This window comes from Cervus canadensis, chromosome 11 (genome assembly GCF_019320065.1).
Source record: "Cervus canadensis isolate Bull #8, Minnesota chromosome 11, ASM1932006v1, whole genome shotgun sequence".
NCBI classification, from domain to species: domain Eukaryota; kingdom Metazoa; phylum Chordata; class Mammalia; order Artiodactyla; family Cervidae; genus Cervus; species Cervus canadensis.
In genome coordinates, this window is record NC_057396.1 from 36,980,293 (window position 1) to 37,002,392 (window position 22,100).

The following is a 22,100-nucleotide window of genomic DNA, read 5'->3' on the forward strand; positions in this document are numbered from 1 at the left end:
GTGGCAGAGGATGAGATGGTCAGATAGCATCATTGACTCAGTGGACATGAATTTGAGCAAACTCCCAGAATTAGTGGAGGACAGAGAGCCTGGCATGCTATAGTTCATGAGGTCACAAAGAGTTGGGTGTGACTTAGTGAGTGAACAACAACAACTTGAGACAACAACTGAAACCAACAACTTATTGGTTTACTGGTTTAATAGCAATCTCCCCTACTAGGGTGTGAACACCAGGAAGCCAGGGACTATACTGATTTTGTTCAACCCTGTATCTCCCACACCCAGCGCATGCTAGGTACTCAAGAGTAATCTATTAGTGAAGGGGAAATAGCGGCTGAATTAACAAACTTGGAAGATGAATCTGGTCCTTTATGGAATCTCTTTTGCCTTTTTCTCCTCCTAGGTTACATAAAACTTGCCCTTGGCCACAGATTTTATTGGCTTTGTCTGGTAATGAAATGAGAATCCTTAATTTATCAAAATTCTTATTCAACAAGTATTTCTTAACTTCATCCACATACTCAGTTTTATACATTGGACTCTCTTTACTAAACAAAAGAAATAGAAAACCTGAAATCTCCCTGTACTCCCAACCCTACAGGGATATTAGACATATGAGACATACATAATTACACAGAAGATAATTAGATAATATGACAAGGCTGTGGATAGTTATTTGCCAAAAAGAATGACATGATCAAGGAATACATTAAGATGAGAGCAGAGAGAAATCACTCAGAGAAAATCTCAGACAGAAACTTTGGGTGGATCCTCAGGGTGAATGAAAGGTGAAGAGGAAAAGGGTATTCTCTCCATGAGAAACTCAAAAATGGGAAGAGGTAATGAGGTCAAGGGATGGAGGTGGGGAGAGAAGGAGACTGACCTGGGGACTCAAGTTGGGGAGTCCAATTGGAGGGGTTGAGGGGTAGGGGGAAGCCTTGAGGAATCCAATGAAGAGGGGATGTGAAAATCCTCATTCTTTTTGATAGCCAATGTCACATTCATCTTGTCAGCCAGCATGCTGCCTAGTGTTTTACCAGAAGTTTACATTCAATGTAAACTTTGATGGCGTTTGATGAACTAATTATGAAAGTGAAAGTGGCTCAGCTGTGTCCGACTCTTTGCGACCCCATGGACTATATAGTCCATGGAATTCTCCAGGCCAGAATACTGGAGTGGTAGCCTTTCTTTTCTCCAGGGGATCTTCCCAACCCAGGGACCAAACCCAGGTCTCCTGCATTGCAGGTGGATTCTTTACTAGCTGAGCCACAAGGGAAGCCCAATAATACTGGAGTGGGTAGCCTATCCCTTCTCCAGTGGCTCTTCCCAACCCAGGAATAGACCCAGGGTCTCTTGCATTGCAGATGGATTCTTTACCAACTGAGCTATCAGGGAAGCCCAATTATATTGGATTAAAAAACTAATTATATTGGATAAAAAATTATAAACATGAAGAGACTCATATCAGAGAAACTGTTTGGAAAAATTTTGCTCCATCCATACATTTCTAAAAGAAGCCCCTAATGAATTCTCAGGAGAACATCACTAAATTTCCACATACCAGTTACATAAACTGTTTCAAAATATCAGCTCAGTCGCTCAGTTGTGTCCGACTCTTCGTGACCCCATGGACTGCAGCACACCAGGCTTCCCTGTCCATCACCAACTCCTAGAGCTTGCTTAAACTCATGTCCATCAAGTCGGTGATGCCATCCAACCATTATATACCATAAAGTCATGTTAGGAAGCCAATAATATCCTGACTGAACATCTAATGAGGACAATACTGTGGGGGGTGGAGGTGTCTTGAAATTATAAGACTATCTTAGTGAAGAATATAGTTTAGTAAATCACAAATAATACCCTACAGACAGGGGAAATTTTCAAAAATGAATAATATGAGCTATTCTACAAAGATAGAACTTGCACTACATGGGGAAATTTATTAGGATTGTTTAACACTTTGATAAGAAAAATCTATTTTTATTTTTTATTTATTTATTTTTTTTATTAGTTGGAGGCTAATTACTTCACAACATTTCGGTGGGTTTTGTCATACATTGATATGAATCAGCCATAGATTTACACGTCCCGATCCCGATCCCCCCTCCCACCTCCCTCTCCACCCGATTCCTCTGGGTCTTCCCAGTGCACCAGGCCCGAGCACTTGTCTCATGCATCCCACCTGGGCTGGTGATCTGTTTCACCATAGATAGTATACATGCTGTTCTTTTGAAACATGGATTCTGAGAAGGCCATCATTAATGTCCAATACTAACTCTTTATAAGAAACCTTTGATTTAGGAAAAGGGGATATTTTCCTTAAGATAAGAATGATTATAGGTTAAAACCTGAGTATCAATATTATTTTTAGTGTGGAGAGCCTTGATTAGAGCTGTCCATTCTCTGTAATGATGGAAATATTCCTGCACTGTCCAGTGTAGTAGCACCTAGTCACATGTGGCATATTGTGCACATAAACGTGGCTAATGTGACTGAGAAACCAAATTTTTAAGTTTACTTAATTTTTAGTTTATTTGAATTGAAACATAGCCATCAGTGACTAGCAGCTAACCATAATGGATAGCACAGTCCTAAAGGCTCTACTTTGCAAACATAGTCAGAGGTCTAAGATTCTTCTCTCGGTATTTCTATTAGAAGTCATAGTAGAAAAGATTATAAGACAAGATGAATAAGAAATAGAGAATAAATACAGGAAAGGCAGAAATAAAAATACTACTTTTTTTGCAGGTAATAATGTCTGAGCCACCAGGGAAGCCCAACAGTGTAGACAGAGAATGCAAAAACAATCAAATACATACGGTGATATAAAGCTAGAAAAGGCAATGAAAAATGATATGATTCCCAATACTGGGGGGAAAAAAATAACTTGAGAATCTAGATGAATCTAGATGAATAGCATATCATGGTGAAGTAGAAATTATTGATATCAAACTATAATGGGAATTAAAAATAAAGAAATACTTAAAGTTAGAGCCACTACTCTTGATTTAGAGTAATATCACTAACATTAGTCTATAAAGCAAAAACAGATTAGCATAAGAACAATTAAATTCCTGCTAGAGTGCTCTAGTATGTGATAAATCACTAGCAAAATTTCTAAGTAAAACTGCTGCTAAGTCGCTTCAGTCATGTCCGACTCTGTGCAGTCCCATAGACGGCAGCCCACCAGGCTCCTCCATCCATGGGATTTTCCAAGCAAGAGTACTGGAGTGGGTTGCCATTGCCTTCTCTGATAAGTAAAACTAAATACACAATAATACCAAAGAAGATTGGAGGAGGATGTAATAATCAAATTTAAGGATATATTATGTAATCTTCATCAAAACTGAATTTTGTTGGATCAAAGCCAGGATAAAGATTAGAATAAAATAGTGATCCCAGGGGTGAATTTAAGCACCTATAAGTCCTTAGAATAGAGCATGCAAGCAAACAAACAAAAACTAAGAATCACAATAAGTGGATGAGAGAATCACCATCTAATAAATACTGGTGGAAGAATCTAGTATCAATAAGAAGAAAAGTAGATTAAATCTTAACTTACCTAATATGAGAATACTTTCCAAATTGGTCAATGAACTAATTAAACTCACAGAGCACTTAATCAAAAAGTGTATTTACTCCAGTTATAGCAGAGATGACTTCGTGACTACTGACTAAATAGTATTATTAATATAAGGCAGGAAGAAGGTAGACTCAAATATTTTAAAATCTCTTTAAAGCCTCCTTTAAAATTCTCAACAAAATATTAGCAAATCAAATCCAATAACATAAAAAAGATCATACACCATGACCAAGTGAGATTCATCCCAAGTTCACAAGGATGGTTCAACATATGCAAATCAATCCATGTAACACACCATGTATCAACACCATGTATCAACAAAAGACAAAACTATAAGCACATCTCAAGAGATGCAGGAAAAAAACACTCGACAAAATTCAACATCCATTCATGATAAAACTTTATCAAAGTGGGTATAAAGGGAACATATTTTAACATAATAATAGTTATTTATGACAAACTCACATTCAGTGGTGAAAAGCTGAAAGCCTTCCCACTAAAATCTGGAACAAGAAAAGGATGCCCACTCTCATCTCTTTTTTTCAACATAGTTTTGGAAGTCCTAGCCACAGCAATCAGACAAGAAAAAGAAATAAATACAAGGTATCCAAATTGGAAGGGAAGATGTAAAATTGTCATTATATGCAGATGAGACAACACTATATATAGAAAACCCTAAAGATACCAAACAAAAACTACTGGGACTGAGAAATGAATTCAGTAAGGTAGCAGAATACAGGATTAAGATACAATAACCAGTTGCATTCCTTTACACCAACAATGAAGTATCAGAAAGGAAAGGTAAAAAAAACCAATACCCTGTAAAACTGTACTCCACAAAATAAAATACTTAGGAATAAATCTGACCAAGAAGGTGAAAGATTTTGACTCTGAGAACTATAAAACATTAATAAAGGAAACTGAAGAAGATTCAAAGGAATGGAAAGGTATTTCATGCTCTTGGATTGAAGAATTAACATTGTTAAAATGGACATACTACCCAAAGTAATCTACAGATTTAATGCAATTTCTTGTAAAATAACCCACGATATTCTTCACAGAACTAGAACAAATAATCCTGAAATTCGTATGGAATAATAAAAGACCCGGAATCGACAAAACAATCCCCCCCAAAAATAATAAAGCAAGAGGCATAACTCTCCTAAGACTTCATACAATACTACAAAACTAGTATTTTAGCTACAATTTTGATACTACAGTAATCAAAACAGTGTGGTACTGGCACAAAAGCAGACATATGGACTAATGGGACAGAATAGAGAGCCCAGAAATAAACTCATATGCCTATGGTTAATTAATCTTCAACAAAGCAGGCACAAATATACAATGGGGAAAAGACAGTCTCTTCAGTAAGTGGTATTAAGAAAGTTGGATCATCTCACCATACACAAAAATAAATTCAAAATGGCTTAAATATTTAACATTAGATATGACATCATAAAACTACTAGAAGAGAACATGAGCAAAACATTCTCTGACATAAATCATACCAACATTTTCTTAGATTAGCCTCCCAAGGCAATAGAAATAAGAATAGAAATAAACAAATGGGGTCTAATCAAACTTAAAGCTTTTTCACAGCAAAGGAAACCACAAAAAATGAAAAGATAATGTACAGAATGGGAGAAAATATTTGCAAATGATGTGACTGACAAGAGCTTAATTTTCAAAATACACAAACAGCTCATAAAACTCAACAACAACAACAAAAGCAAAAACCCTATCCAACAATGGGCAAAAGACCTAAATAGATATTTCTCCAAAGAAGAAATACAAATGGCCAAGAAGCACATGAAAAGTTGCTCAACATCACTAATAATTCAGTTCAGTTCAGTTCAGTCGCTCAGTCGTATCCAACTCTTTGCGACCCCATGAATTGCAGCACGCCAGGCCTCCCTGTCCATTACCAACTGCCAGAGTTTACACAAACTCATGCCCATCGAGTCGGTGATGCCATCCAGCCATCTCATCCTCTGTCATCCCCTTCTCCTCCTGCCCCCAATCCCTCCCAGCATCAGGGTCTTTTCCAATGAACCAACTCTTCACATGAGGTGGCCAAAGTATTGGAGTTTCAGCTTCAGCATCAGTCCTTCCAATGAACACCCAGGACTGATCTCCTTTAGGATGGACTGGTTGGATCTCCTTGCAGTCCAGGGGACTCTCAAGAGTCTTCTCCAACACCACAGTTCAAAAGCATCAATTTTTTGGCTAATAATTAGAGAAATGCAAATCAAAACTACAATGAGATACCCTCTAACACCAGTCAGAAAGGCCATCATTAAAAAATCTATAAATAATAAATGCTGGAGAGGATGTGGAGGAAAAGGAATCCTCCTACATTGTTGGTGGGAATGTGAGTTGAGGCAGCCACTGTGGAAAACAGCATGGAGGCTCTTCAGAGAACTAAAAATAGAATTACTGTATGAATCACTAGTCCCACATCTGGGCATATATCCAGACATAACTATAGTTCTAAAAGATACATGCACACCTATGTTCATAACAGCACTATTCACAGTAGCCAAGACATGGGAACAACCTAAATGTCCACCAACAGAAGAAGGGATGAAGAAGACAGGGTACATATATACAATGGAATACTACTCGGCCATAAAAAAGAACAAAAGAATGCCATTTGCAGCAACATGCATGCAACTAGAGACTATCATACTATATGAAGTAAGTCAGAAAGAGAAAGACAAATACCATGTGATGTTACTTACATGTGGAATCTCAAATATGACACAAATGAACCTATCTATGAAACAGAAGCAGAATCACGGCCATAGAGAAGAAACTGGAGGCTGCCAAGGGGGAGAAGGTTGGGGAGGGATGGAGGAGAAGTTTGTGGAGGGATGAAGCAGAAGGATGGGGCTAGCAGATGTAAGCTTTCATATACAGAATGGATAAACAACAAGGTCCTACTGTAAAGCACAGAGAACTATATTCAATATTCTATGACAAACCATAATAGAAATAATATTTTTAAAAAGAATATATATGTATAAGTAAATCATTTCACTGTATAGCAGTAATGAACACAACACTGTAAATCGACTATACTTCAATTTAAAAAATAAAAACTAAAGTCTCCTTAATAAAAACTAACAAAACAAATATAAAAGGAGCAAAAGAAAGTTGTAAATTATGATAGATATAACAGATATTTACAATCCAAAACAGGAATGAAATCTTATATTATGATATAAACATACTGTCGTCAGTAATGGCACTCTATTTGACAAATGGCTAATGAGGGAAAGGGGAAAGAGAGAAGGAACATTAGAAAGTGGTACCCTGTGCCAGCCTCTTATATACACATTATGCTCCCTGGAAATGTACCCAATAAACCAACACGGAGAAAATGTTCCACCTCAGTAATAACTTAAGAAATATGAATCAAAATAACTGTATACCTACTAACAAACAGCACAAGAAACAACAATAGAACAATATTGGCAGAGATGTCGGGAACAAGCGTGCTCAGCCATCGCTGGGAGCACTGGGAGTGCTCTGGCGTTTCTGCAGGCTGCCTGTTGCCATGGAACAAGAGCTATAAAACCTCTGATCCTTAATTCTTCTTTGGGCTATATTCCCAAGGAAATACTCAAAAGGAAAAGAGAGACAGAAAGGAAGAAAGTAAGCAATGCGAACAAAGTTTCTAACAGCATACAAAATCAAACCGGTTTAAACGTCCAATCACAGAACAGGTTAAGTAAACTCAGTATAGCAACCCAACAGGATTCCATGAAGTTATTAAAAACTATAGTGATCACATAAGTAGATCTATGGATAGAAATGTAAACATGGAACAATTTTTAAGTTAAAAAAAAAAAGTGTAAGAATCCTAAATGGGAGCAAGCACACTCCTGAACATTTCAAATCATACACAGAATATGATGACTGTAAGTGGAAGCCCTTACCTGAATGGAACACTTGCTCTCCAAATGCAGGGAGAAGTGAAATTAAAGCAGCAGCATCTGGCTGGCACAGCCATCTACTAAGGCTTTGAATTCTATCAATAGATCTTGAACTACACAATCTAGGATGCTCCAGGAATGACCCATTTCCATATTCTAGAGCTTACACAGTCAAACTCCAAAAGAACATAATCAGAAAAAGATTTGAATGGCCCCAACACTTTTGAAACACGTCCATCTGGTTTGTCCTTTTACTTCATGGATTAAGGATTGGAGTGTACAGACGATAATTACACAATTTCAGTTGAAGAACTTAAGCTGCTGTTTCCCACCAAAATACATACATGGCTAAAAGCACTGCACCTAGATGATTGCCAACAAATGGCTGATTTCTAACTGCCCTTGCAATCATCACCAACCTGACTGTAATGCATGGCCTGAACAGTTAGGTATTAAGAGGCGGGCAGTTGAGACATGCCTTAGTGGATATCCTAAGCCCATGGGAAGTCCATTTCAGCAAAACTAGTCTGCAATTATCACAAAAATAGGAAAAAAAAAAAAAGCAAAAAAAAAAATCTATTGTTGGGATTCATCTGGCATTTAGACTCACAAAGAATTTGATAAATATAGTTAGACTCACCACGTTATACACTCTTTCCAGGAAAGTTCATTCATTCTCATGGCCTAATGTCCACTGTGAACACCCCCACCCCGAATTCTAGTCCCACATCTTTGCCTAGACATCTGAGTAGGGCTGAGATGTTCGTAATCCCTCTGTTACCAGGCTTGAATGCCCTTGTCTGTGCCACGACTTCATAGTGAACCAGATCCTCAATCTCCTCTCTTGTCGGCCTGCCTCCCTGACCATTCTATGTCAGGTAATCCATAATGGCAAATCCCTGAGTCCATGAAGATGTTACATACAGTAAACTCAGTACTAACTCTCAGAGCTGGTACAGATTGAAAAATACCCCCCAAAATGTCCTAAACAGGTTGATATGAACAGACAGATGACTGCTGTTTGGGTGACCTTGAGGGAAACAGGAATTGAAGACCTCTGGCAGTTCACCCCTCCCATTCCTTGCTGGGAGCAGTGGGTGGTGTGCAGGGCACAGGCTCCGGAGTTCACTGCCTGGATCTGAACTCTGGTTATGACACTTACTAACTGTGTGACCACAGCAAATCACTTCCTGGGCCTCAGCTTTTCCCAGCTGGGGATAATAGTGGTTCTTGCCCCACAAGATTGCTAAGACTGTAAAGTAATTTAAGACCTATCTTGTGCTTGTAACAGTGCCTGACACATAGTAGGCACTCGATAAATGTTAGCTGCTATTATCATCTTCATTATCCTCTAAGGACAAGTCTTGGGCTCAGGATCAGAGTTCACAGAACAATCCTTACTTCAAGCAGGAGCAAAGACGGAGAGAAAAGATCCAGAGGGGAGGGGCAGGAAGCCATCCAGTAGCAAAAGAACAGAACAGAGTCACGTTAGTGGCAGGATGCCCAACAAACAGTCCAGAAACTTCTACTACTGAGGCCTCGCCTGCTGCCTGAGGTTCCGAGCACCCTTCATGGTCCTCCCTCCAGCTCTCCTGCTCTCCTGGGTGTCTGCTCAGCCTCTGGCCCACCCAGTCTGCTTCTTCAGACTTCCTGCCCACATACGACCTTACAATAATCCCCACTGACCTCAGGTCATTCGAATAAGACTCTCTGCCTCTCTGAAATGAAGATCAACTAGCTGTGGCCTTTGTTTTCTAGAAGAAGACGTGAGGAATCACTGAAGGAGAGGCACCAGGCCTCTGGACTCCCAGCACAGTGCTCTCTCCAGGTGAACCCTCCCCTGGCTTGTGGCACGGTCTTCCGGCCAGGCTGCTGCAGTTCCAGGTTTGTTAGCCTCAGACACTGAAGACTTCTCCCGCCTTTCAGGGGTCTGCAGCAGCAGTCATGGCCAGGGTTCTTCCTGCCGCAGTACAGTGCTCGCCATTTTTAACATAAATAATAGAAACCAAAGGGCGTGCACGGGCTGCAGAGACCTCTCTGCACGCTCCCCAGCGCTGCCTGTCTCCTGTTTCCTCGCCTGCTCTGGCTGTGCTCGACTCATTGTTGCTGGAACCCCTGACAGGGAAGGCTGAAAGGGACGAAGAATTTAGCTCTGCAGTCATTTCCTTGAGTCTCTGAAAAGCCCTCCCTCTCATAATTAGCAGCCTCACTTCCTCTGTGTCCTGCTTTTTCTCCCCTACTGTTGCAAAATCCATTTTCCCTGTCAGTAGAATCTCCCTTTTTGCCCAGCCAGAAGAATTTCTTAACTTCCCTGCTCAAATTTCAACCCAATAATCCTTCTCTAACGCACACCACCTTTTCCCCCCTTTAGACTGTCAAAGGCCCATCATTTCCCCATCTTCTCCTAGTTTTTTATTCTTACTTGGACTTTTTGGCTCTCAGCCCTTTAGGACTTTTTCTTTTTTCTGCTTCAAACATTGTCTGCTAATACAGTATTCTTAGGCTCTTTTTCTCTTCATTTTGGGCTGGGATCCAATCCCAAACTGCCTTTGCTTAGTTGTAGCTTCTTATCTTTTTTTTTTTAAGTCTCTTTACACTACTCAACACCACATAGGGTGCTGGCTCCTGTCTTCACATCTTACTTTTCCAAACAAAATGAATAGAATTTGCTTATTCCCTCATCTTTCCTCAACTATAGATCACCCAAAAGTATTCCTTGTTTTGCTATGGCACCAAAAGCAAAGGCTACAAAAGTAAAAAAAATAAATAATAAATTGAACTACACTAAACCTAAAACTTCTGTGCATCAAAGGACAGAATCGACAGAGTGAAAAGGCAACCCACAGAATGGAAGCAACTATTTGTCAATCATATATCTGATAAAGGGTTAATACCCAAAACATATTAAAAATTCCTCTAACTGAACAACGAAAAAACGAACTACCTGATTAAAAAGTGGGCAAAGAGCTTGAATAGACATTTCTCCAAAGATACACAAATGGCCAAGGAGAACATGAAAAGAAGCTCACATCACCAATCAGGAGGGAAACATACATCAAAACCACAATGAGGGACTTTCCTGGCAGTCCAGTGGTTAAGACTTCTCCTTCCAATGCAGGGGTGCGAGTTCAATCCCTGACTGGGGTGCTAAGATCCCACATGCTTCAGCGCCAAAAAAGCAAAACATAAAACAGAAGCAATACTGTAACAAATTCAGTAAAGACTTTAAAAATGGTCCACATCCAAAAATCTTTAAAAACACATACACACACAATGAGATACCACCTCATACACACTAGGATGGCTACTATGAACAAAACATGTGTTGGGGAGAATGTGGAGATATAGGAATTCTTGTGGTGGGAACATAAAATTGTATAGCCATAATGGAAAACAGTATGGCTGTTCCTCAATAAATTAGAAGTAGATTTAGCATAAGACCGAGCAATTCCACCCTGGGTATATGCCCAAAAGAACTGAAAGCGGGAACTCAAACAGATATATCTATGTTCATAAGAGCATTATTCACAATAGCCAGATGTCTAGGAACAGATGAATGGGTAAGAAATCTGGTGTATATATATATATACATAATGGAATATCATTCACTCTTAGAAAGGAAATTCTGACACATACCACAACATAGGTAAACTTTGAGAACATTATGCAAAGTAAAATAAGCCAGTCACAAAAAGACAAATACTGCATGGTTCTACTTATAGGGACAGAAAGTAGAACAGTGGCTTCCAGGGTCTGGGGTGGGGGAGCGGTAATAGGGAGTAGCTATTTGGTGGGTGTAGAATTTCAGTTTTACCAGATGAAAAAGGGCTCTGGAGATCAGCTCCACAGCAATGTGAATTTGCTGACCACCACTGAACTGTGCACTTGAGCATGGTTAAGATGGTAAATTTTATGTTATGTGTTGTTTAGACATTCAGTCATGTCTGACTCTTTGCGACCCCATGGACTATAGCCTGCCAGGCTCCCCTCTCCGTCCGTGGGATTTCCCAGGCAAGAATACTGGAGTGGGTTGCCATTTCCTTCTCCAGGGGATCTTCCTGACCCAGAGATCAAACCCAGGTCTCCTGCTACCCAGGAAGCCCATGTTATGTGTATTTTACCACAACTTAAAAAAAAAAACAAAAACAAAAACACTTGGTGACAGCCTGGTTATTTCACTAATTCATATACTAACTTGGGCAAGTTATTCAATTTCTCCATGGTTCCATTTTTCTCATCTGTAAGTGGGATTAGTTCGTACCTGCTCCAGAGGCCATTGTGAGGATTCAGTAAATTTCTATATGCAAAGTATTTAGAAAACTGCCTGACATAAAGTATTGTTCAGTAAATGTCAGTTATCACACCAGTAATAATATTATTACGGTGTGTGAGGTATTATTCGAAGCACTTCCCTATGTTAGGGAAGTAAGTCTTCAACCTACCCATCTTCCCCTCAACCTCCACCCCCAATAAAGCTGAAATTTTACAGATGAGGAAACAGAGGCTCAGAAAGGATAAATGATCTGCCTGGATCACATAGCCAGTGGGTGATGAATAAAGATTAAGTCTGGCTCCAATGAGGTCCAGTTGCTGAGAAGTAAGCAATCAGCACGCTGGTTCCAAATCAAGTCAGAACTGAATCTTCCATTCCAATCAAGAACTAGGCAGTTGGGGGAGGCTGTGGCAGGGATGGCTGAGAAGCTGGGCTCTGCTCCAGGCCAGCAACCCACCAGCTAAAGAATCCCAACTGTCTTGGTCCTCCTCCCACACCCATCCTGCCCCGGGGATGAGACCAGCTGGATCCAACAAAGAAAAATCAAGACAAGAGTGGGAAGTAGTCCCAGAGGTCACCATAGCCTTCCAGCAGATGAAGAGCAGATACAGAAGGGACTTCTCAGAGGCCTGTGGTCAGGATCTGCCAGAGCACCCTTGTCAAGTCCACAGGGAGGGAATAAAACCCCACGTCACCCAGAAAGTAGAAGCATTTATCACGGAAAAGGCAGCGAGAAAGCCCCCACACCCCACCTCAGACCCTCGAGGGGCCCATGCTGATGTGCTTGGAGAACTTCTGAGAAAGGGGCATGAATGCAGTTTTTGGTTTTCCTCTGGACCAAGAGGGCCTGGGTCCAGCAAAAATCTTCCAATGACTGGCAGTCTAGGGTTTCTTTTTTCTTTTAAATAAGTGATTTCTCCTCCCCCTCCAGCCCCCAAGTCTTTTAAAATACCAATGCTGGCCTTGGGTGGTCTCTGGTCACTTGCCATTAGAACCTAGAGTCTCCAGCCCAGAGGAAAGGGTATCTACCATCTGGCAGAGGTGCCCCTGCTGCCTCCTCCTCCAGTGCTGCTGGCTGCAAGGGCATCCGGCCACCCGAGGGGCCTCAGGTCAGGCTGTGAGCAAGAAAGACGGCTTGGCACCAGAGGGCCCTTGAAGCAAAAGAGATCCAGAAACAGGATTTTGACATTTGGGAAGGTTTTTTTTTCCCCCCTTACAACATTGGGAGGGGCTCTGTAAACACAAACTTAACTTGGGCCCTTCTCTGTGGGAAAAAAGCTTGAATAAATCCTCTCTCAGAGTGAAAAATCCCCCTCTCCTACCAATTGTTTTTTTTTTTTTTCTTTCAATGGTTTTTTTAGAGTAGGCAAGTAATACATATTCATTGTAGAAAACAAATGAGAAATTGCAGACAAGAAAACTAAAATCACCCCAAACCCTACCTTCCTAGTTTTAATCATTATTAACAGCTTAGGTATATCCCTCCAACTGTTTTTCAGTATAAATATAAATGTTTATGCACATATAAACATATGCTTTCTGAAAAATTTTTAATATACTGTGAAAATCATTCCATGTCAAAAATACAGAACTGCATTGTATTTTTGAGATGTTATAGTATATGTAATAAACATACACCATGATTTATTTAATATCTATTAGACGTATATGTTTATTTTAAGGTTTTTACAAGTATGAACAATGCTGTTAGCCACACAGTGTTCATACCTTTGTCTAATTATCTCTCATGAATAAACTTCTGAGAGTGGAACTGCTGGATTCAGTGGAACTGCTGGACACAGCGGTGGAGGCCATGCAGGAGAACGAGGCGCTGCAAGAGAGGATCTTGGAGACGGGGAAGATCATGGACAGGTTTGAGGCGACTGTGAACCAGGCGATGGAGGAGGCTCAGAAAGAGAAGGAAATTATCAAGGCCGAGACCCAGAAGGTTCTGAAGGAGAAAGCTCAGCTGACGGCAGACCTGTACTACAAAGGAGAAGTCATTCTTCGACCTCTTCAAGCGATCTGAGAAACAGAAGAAGGTGATCGAAGGCTACCGCACAAATGAAGAGTCGCTGAGGAAGTGCGCTGAGGATTTTACATAGACAGGGTCAAGGAGGAGGGCCAGGAGCTGAAGGCCCAAGGGAGGAGAGGCTTCAGCAGGCAAACGAGGAGATGGCCCAGGTCTGGACCAAGGCCCGGACAGACGCCCTGCAGCTGCAGGTGGTCCTGAGGAAGGAGCAGATGCGAGTCTCCTCGCTGGAGAAGGTGGTTGAGCAGGAGACTAAAGAGAATGATGAGCTGTGATGACCTCATTTCCAAGATGGAGAGAATCTGACTTAGCAGCCCTGACCTGTACTGTCTTCCCTTCATGGGCCTGTGTGTTTGTCTGTCTGTCTAGGTTTTCCTGCTCTATTGATCTCAATTCATTTTTAAACTAGGTTGCTTTTGGAAAAGACTGAATAAAGTTTCCCTTAAATCTAAAAAAAAAAAAATTTATGTCATACACATAAATCTCCCGAATCCAATATTTCACTGATATATACAAGTTTCTTTAAGTGAGGGACCTCTGCCCTGTGCTTGTAATCTGAACCAGCCCTCAATTTTCTCAAACACAGTTCTCCATCATAAGCAGTTTCAAAAGAAAACTCCTTAAACCCCTTGTCTATGATCTCATAAGTGACTAAGTGGCATTCAAAAGATACACAATTTTATTTTGACTGTAGTAATCCACTAAACGACTGAGTGGCTAAGCACAGCACAGCACAATCCGCTAAGCAGAGACCCACATGACAGGGCTACCAGGATACTTGCCACACAAAATATATTTGTACAAAATTAGACTTAACTACCCACCATCGGACACCCCCAACCTCTGCCCCTCCGTCTCTCTGGTCCTTCTCCCTTCTCCTTCATCCCTCCTTCCATCCATCCACCCATCCATCCTTCTTCCTCTACCTTTCTTCTCAAATCACTCCCCTTCTTTCTTTTTCATCCCTGCCCTACTCTTTCTCCCTTTCTTTTCTCCCTGCCTTCCTTATCGCCTCTTCTCTCCTGAAGCAGTCGGGACCCTTTATCAGGGCAGACAGTACTGCAGTTGCACGAAGCTTCCAGCTGCACAGAGAGCTGGAGAAGCCGTCTGTGAAATCCTCAGTCTTTGGTATTCATTATTTAAGTTCTGTGGAAATGGGTTCGCTTTGAAGTCTACTGACTCATCCTCCTCCTTAACTTCTTATTTCCTGTAAATGACCCATTAGTTTTTGGCAAGGCCCATGTCACACAGCATTCCCATCAGAAGGGGCTGTTCCACAACCCTGGGCAGTGTGAACACTGCCTTTTGCAGTGGAACTGGAAGCATGATGGGGACGTGTAGACTCTGCTTTCTTAAAAGTTGCTTCAAACAGCCCTAATGCCGCCTCGAATTAATAATGTGAAACACATGCTCCATCTGCCTGCTAAAGGGTGACAAAGCCATTTATGTTCATAATGGCCAAAATTATTCTACAGATGAAAAGTTTTCTAAAGCAGCTCACATAGGCTAGTCAATCAGTTCCACCAAGGGGGAAAATTCCCCCTCAATCATCCCACTTGAGACCTCTTTGCCAAAACAGCGAGTTCACTGTGGCATTAAGATGTTGAAAGGGGAAAACAAATGGAGATTATAAACAGTTCTCATAAGTTTTCAAACTTTCTGCCCCTGGTAAGGCATGCATAGATTAGCGCCAACAGCTTAGTGGGAAAGGTCATGTGCCTTTTCACAAAGATCCAGGGAGCCACGCAGGACTCTTGTGGACTTCAGAAACTAAACAAATCATTTACAAAGGGGAAAAAAAAAAGTTCTTTAAGAAAAAATCAAATTGAGTTGGAAAAGTACTATTATCAGCAAAATGCTAAATCTTCCCCCCTCCCCCCACCCCCATTCTCCCCGCTCCCCACACCCGGCTAGTGGGAGCAGAAAGATATTCCTTTGATATCAGAGCAAATAAAAGTTTGAATTATTGACTGCTCATGTTAATGCTGGATTTTACTACCACCATATTTCAAAATGAAATTATTCTAACATCTATGCCTCAAATTAAGATCTGTGATAATATATATTACAGTTCAGAAAATGTCTTAGGTTCAGATGATGTAAAGGCTGATTCCCCTGGAGAGTAAACACTGGCCATTGTTTCTGAAGGGCTAAAACTCTCCTCATCCCTCCAAATAAATTTAAGTATTGATGACATCAGGGAGTGTTGCCTGGTTATTAAAGCACATCTGGGGTGGGGGTGGGGAGGGCAAGATAATGCCACTTAATAGTCAAAGTGGTGGAAACGTCTTAAACGCAGGGTTGTCAAAAGAGGGCTTTCTCCTATAATTTACAGATATGAAAGCCCTATGAGAAAGTTTGGCACACAACACATGAAACTTAACTCTTTCCACTCCACCATGTTGGAATCCTGGTTTCAAGCTTCCCACTCCACCTTTACTCCCACGGGCCCTACAGTGTCTTTCGGGGGTATTCACAGATGTCCAGGGCCCAAACGCCCATCTGTGTAAGTACAGTTGGCAGCTCACTTGTCAGACATAAACTCCCCCAAGTCCTGGGGTCCTCGGTGCTCCCTACTGGCCTCCGCACATCACTCGGCAAGGCGGTGGGGGAGGGGCACGTGGGTGAAAAGCAAAGAGCTGAGCCTGCCCGCCAGTGCCCAGGTGGGCTCCGCAGCCAGCCTTGCATTCTAAAAAGAGCACAGTCCTTCAATGTATGGCATTAGTTCCCGACACAGCGGCAAGATGTCTTCTCCTCCCAGGAGCTCCATGAAGCAAAACTTCACCCACTCCCACCAGGCACACCAGTGAGACGTTCATCGTGAACAGGCATCAGGGGTCAGCCACACCCTACGGAACTTCTCTTCCACCCCAAAGAAGGGGTCACTGGCCAAACGACGCTACGCAAATAATTCTACATGAGGAAAAAATATATATTTCCACTTTTAAAATTACGTTTCACAATTCCTCTCACTTCTTATGAAAACAAGATCAAATGTTTGTAAGGACTCGCTTGAATATATTTTCACTTTCCAAGCGCAAAGTAGAGGACAAAAAAAAAAGAAAGAAATTCTCAGCAGCCACAAGACAAGAACGTCTTTCTCCTTCCCTGCCAAATCCAAGCATTATGCACATAGAATGAACATGATGCAATAAAAACATCTCCAAATGCTTTCTGATACATTCTCTCATTTAATCTTGCAACTCCTTAATGCTCACATTTTAATTGCAGTTTTAGAGACTTACATTCCTCCAAAGGTGCTAAAATACGAAAGAATGTGAAGCATGATTTCATACTAACTAGAAGCAAAAGAGGAGTTTCAGGCCTCTTAAAATAAAAATCTATCTTCAAACCCCTCAGAGTCTGCATGAAACACAGCAAACTCAGTCTGTTGTCCCGAGGGAAGCAGGCTGCTGTAAAATGTAAGTAACTCTTCACTGGCACTGTTAGCTTTTTTGTGTGTTTTAATTTTAAAACCCGAGTGTAATTATCTCTTATTTACTAGAGTCACAACTCTTGCCAAAGGGAATACAAACCACTTCTTTGGGGATGAAGTTGCTGACAAAGGTTTGACAAAGAAAAATAATTAATAGCTCCATGCTGACCCCGGGGTAAGTCTCGGAGCACCTCAAAGTGAACTTGCCAAGGATGAGCCGGGCATGGGCGCGTGATGCCTGGCAAAGGGCATGGCACACACCCGGTCCTGAGAAGCTTGGCGGCTTCTGAAGGGACTCAGGCTATGGGACAAAAGTACGAGAGGTTTTTGCACATCCTCCTTTAGTCATGGTTCTGTGTTGAAACTGCTTTGCACTCCAGTTACAAACGCTCTCCTGTTTAAGAAAGCTGTGGATGGACAATTAATGCCTTTCAGCTGGGGCTGGAGTGTTCTCCAAGTTTGGTTCTGGGCTCTACGGTTTAGCATGCTCATTCTCAGAAGTTCTGGCAAGACAGCCTTTGGGATAGGGAGCCACCAGGGCCAGTTTCCTGAAGCCTGTCTGATGGCTACCTCACCTGATCACCATCATATTTGGTGACCCAAACAGAAGGTGGGTGCGAGAGGATCATAAGCAGCTGGGTCAAAACCCTTAGGAGGAGGAGTCTGCCTCTTAAAACATGCGAGTTCAGAGATTCCATCTTAACTTTGCTCTTAAACTATAAGAGCGTCTATATATAACACTTCTGAGTGCAAACAGCATTAAATTCTAGCAGATACCCACTCCTCCTGTATTTTCATTTGTTTACCGTGACTGCTGGGAAGCTTGTGGCCCCAGAATTGTAAGATACTCTCATCCTTTTTATCATTATTATTAATGATGGGTTTACTTGCAATACCATATCTTTCTGTCTCCTGCAATAATCCCATCCCATCCCCTGGAGCACAGACATGTATCATGATTGACAGCTATTTTAGATCCTTTTGGGGTGTGCTTGTGTGACTGACAAGACTTCAAGTCTTGAAGCCAGAAAGAATTTGATTTCCAGCCTTGACAAACCACTTAATGTGGCTGACCCTCAGCTGCCTCACCTATGAGATGGAGCTCGTATCTTTGTAGCAGAACGGGTGAGGATTATGCTGCTTTAATTCCCCCTGGATGCCCAAGGGCAAGTGCCTGGCAGGGGCAGAATCTCCATCTCAAAGTGTAACATGGAGTAGGTACCCAATACACTAGAGCTATTGTTATTCTTATGAGTGTTAATAATACCAGCCACAAGGACAAAATTAAAGAGGTTACTGACCCCAGAGAGAAATTCCTAATTCAAGCTTCATTATCTTAAATTAACTCAGCTATTTTTCCCCCTTCTCATAGAATTCAAAAAAAGCCCTGAGATTTTGGCTCCAACTTCTCAGTGATAATCTTGGCTTTAGTAATATCCATTAAGAGTTTCCGATCCAGGGAGAACTATTAACTCTGGAGTGGAAGCAGAAACTGGGAAATCTGAATGAAGTGAAGGTCTGCTGGCAGTTGTAACAAGATCATTTGCTCCTGCAAATGTTATTTCTTGGCTATCGGTATCTTTTGTGCCAATTTCTGCAGGCAGAGATCTCTGGGGGAAAAGACTGTCTGGGGCCCACACGTGTTTTCAGAACAGGCTGGTACATCCTGTCCTTGCTACAGAGCCTGGTACATCAATAGCAAAACAGACCTCTCTTTGGACGCACTTTTTTTGGTGAATTCTGCAGGACTCAAGGCTGGCTGCTGAAGCCACCAATGAATCTTCCTCTCGGGCTGGGTCGGTTAACTGCTCCCTGGAGCCCCCTGGTGGCCATTTCCATGTTCACACCATGTACAAACACCCCTCAGGGGCAGGGAGAAAGTGGCTTTAAAAGAGCCACCCAAGGGCTGGTTACTGGCATCCTTCATCCACAGGGGCACCCCCACATTTTTAGGATCAAGGAAACGTGCTGTGTTAAGGCTGGTACAGACACAGCACCTCTCTTAAATGTCAGAGTCATTCACTGAACAGCTCTTGAGCATTTACTGCATGTCAGGCCTCACACCAGGCATCAGGAATACAGAGAGGGTTATGACTCAGTCCCTGCTCTCAAGAAGCTTCTGGCCCAGAGGGAGAGGTGGATCGGTACCTGTACCAAGAAGAACAACACAGAGAGAAATGCCAAGTTTTGAGGGAACCCCGGGGACAGTGTCAGCCTCCTTAGGGAAAGTGGGAAAGACATCAGGAAGGGGGCAAGAGTTAACCTGGATCTCAGAAGCCAAGAATTTGCTGGACAGAGAAAGGAGGGCAGGCATTCCAGGTAGAAGAACCAGTATGCATCAAGGCCCAGACTTCTTGGAGGACTGTGGTGAGTCTGGAGGGCTCCCAGCAGGGAGAAGAGGCTAAGAAGTGGGTAGGGCAGGCTGAGAAGGATCTCATAGGCCACACCAAGGACTCTGCTTATCTACCCATGATTCTCTAAACTGTGCTTGAGAGTTCCCGCAGACATGTGATTCTAATTTCATGGATGCTGAAGCTAAGAGAACTCTGTGGTAGTCATCCACAATCCACTGACTGCAAATTCTAGCGTTCAGCTCCAGGCTAACCAGGAGAGAAACATCAAATTCCAATACAGGGGCATCCTGCAAAATATCTACAAAACACCAGTACTCCTGAAAATTGCCATCAAAAACAAGAGAAGTCTGAGAACCTGCCACAAACAACAGGAGCCTAATTCCTTAGAGGAGCCTAGTTCCATTTCTGAGTGACAATTAAATGTAATATGCTGGGACTTCCCTGGTGGTCCAGTGGTTAAGACTCTGCACTTCCAATGCAGAGGTCCCAGGTTCGATCCCTGGTCAGGGAACAGGACTCGGCATGCAGCAACTAAGACTCAGCGCAGTCAAGTAAATAAGTATTCTAAAAACTAAAATAAAATGCCATCATACTTAAAAAAAATAATAAATGTAATCTGCTATCCTGGATGCAATTCTGCAACAGATAAATGACGTTCCTAGGTAAAAACTAGGGAATAATGTACAGAGCCTAGTTAATGATTATGTATCGATCTCGGTTTATTAATGGTAACAAATGTGCCATACTAGTGTAAGAAGTTAACAATAGGGGAAACTAGATGCAAGTAAATGGGAATTTCTGTAATCCTCAAAATTTTTGATAAATCTGAAATGGTTCAAAAAAATAAAATTAATTTTTAAAAAGTTCTGTGTTCATACAGATAGCCGAACTACTGTCTGCACTGGGTTGTATAATTACACAACTGTATAATAAAATGATAATACATGTTACACATGAGAACTTAGAAGATTAATTCATATTCTTGTAACAAGAGCCAACATTTATTGAGTACCTATGCTCAGCCAGGCACTCTCCTAAGTAATCACTTCTGATCTCCAAAACAGCCCCGTGCACTAAGAACTAACTGCCAACATCCCATTTTACAGGTGAGGACATGGAGACAGCAATCAGACAACTTGTTGGGATTATATAAGTGGCAGAGTTTGGATTTGAACCCAGCCCTGTCTGATGCTGGAGTCCAGATACTTAACGACAATTCTATACTTTACTGCCTCCTGGTATTCAGCTTTATATATTGATATTTCACTGAAAAAAAAAGTGCATTGATTTCATTATTCTTTTTAATGTTTGAAACTACAGCTATAAATGGGGTGATGAGAGGAGGGGGATTTCCAGTCGATGAGGGACTAGGTCAGAGCTGGTGGTTGGTGTCGGTGCAAACATTCTGACAGTTTCAGTGTGAAGGATGGACTGGTATGGGCTAGGCCCCTGCTGCCGAGATCTTCTAGCAACATCTCCAAAAGGAGGAGGAGAGGCAACCAGAGAGAATGAACTTCCCTAAAAGGATAAAGAGAAAGCCCTTGCTTTATACAGGAACCCTTTGTGTCCAGCCCCAACCAATCACACCCCAGGCATTGCTGAGCCCCTAACTTGTGCCTGGGCGGGTCTGCCTCCAGGAGCCCCTGTTTGCCGCCTCCACAGACAGGACCTGATGATTAGCAAAGGGAAAATAAGAGCAATCCAAGCAGGGAGCAGCTGGCCCAGAGCCCCCCCAGGGGAGGGGCAGGGCCTGAGAAGGGGTGTTAGTGGGGGCAGGGGGAGGGGGGCTGGGGTGCCTCATGGAGGAGGCCTGTGGGCTGGGCCCAGGGCAAGCCCACCCCTCCCTGCAGTCCTTGTGTCTGGGTCACCAGCCAAGGGGATTGGAGCTGAGAGCTCAACCTCTTACCACGAGCTCAGCCGCTTCCCCTGCCCTCCCAGGTCAATGAAAAGCAGGCCTCATTTCAGTTCTGTACTAGAGAAGCTGCTATGTGCCACCAGAGGCACATATGGAGTTCGGTACCCTTAGAGGTTGTGGCAAACACAAGAAAGTCTCCTAGACGGTCAACTTCTCTAGAGTCGTCTTATCTAGCCTGGCATGCTGTAGGCATCAATCAATAGTCGGTGAACTAAACGGAAATCTTAAAACGCATGCGTCATAGGTCATACTGGAGTGAACTAAACTGGAGTTTGGAATATTTAGTACAAAATCTTTACCACATACTTAGTGGCTTGAAACAACACAAGTTCATTATCTCACAATTCTGGCTGTCGGATGTCCAAATGGGTTTTTCACTGGACTCAAATCAAGATGTTGGCAGGGGATTTCCCTGGTAGTCCAGGGCTTAAGAATATGCCTGTCAATGTTGGGGACGTGGGTCCAATCCCTGGTCTGGGAAGATTTCACATGCTACAGGGCAACTAAGCCCGTGTGTCACAACTACTGAAGACTACATGCTCTAGAACCTGAGGGCTGCAACT

General features: G+C 42.2%; 1 protein-coding gene and 1 non-coding gene across 3 annotated transcripts in view; one reads left to right on the top strand and one right to left on the bottom strand.

Annotated features, from left to right (window-relative positions):
- PARVA (parvin alpha) overlaps window positions 1-22,100 on the bottom strand; it is a 172,534-nt gene that overhangs the window by 118,240 nt on the left and 32,194 nt on the right. The gene's annotated exons all lie outside the window — the stretch shown is intronic.
- On the top strand, window positions 20,061-20,133 carry TRNAG-UCC. The gene has a single exon. It is a non-coding gene; the product is annotated as a tRNA-Gly (tRNA).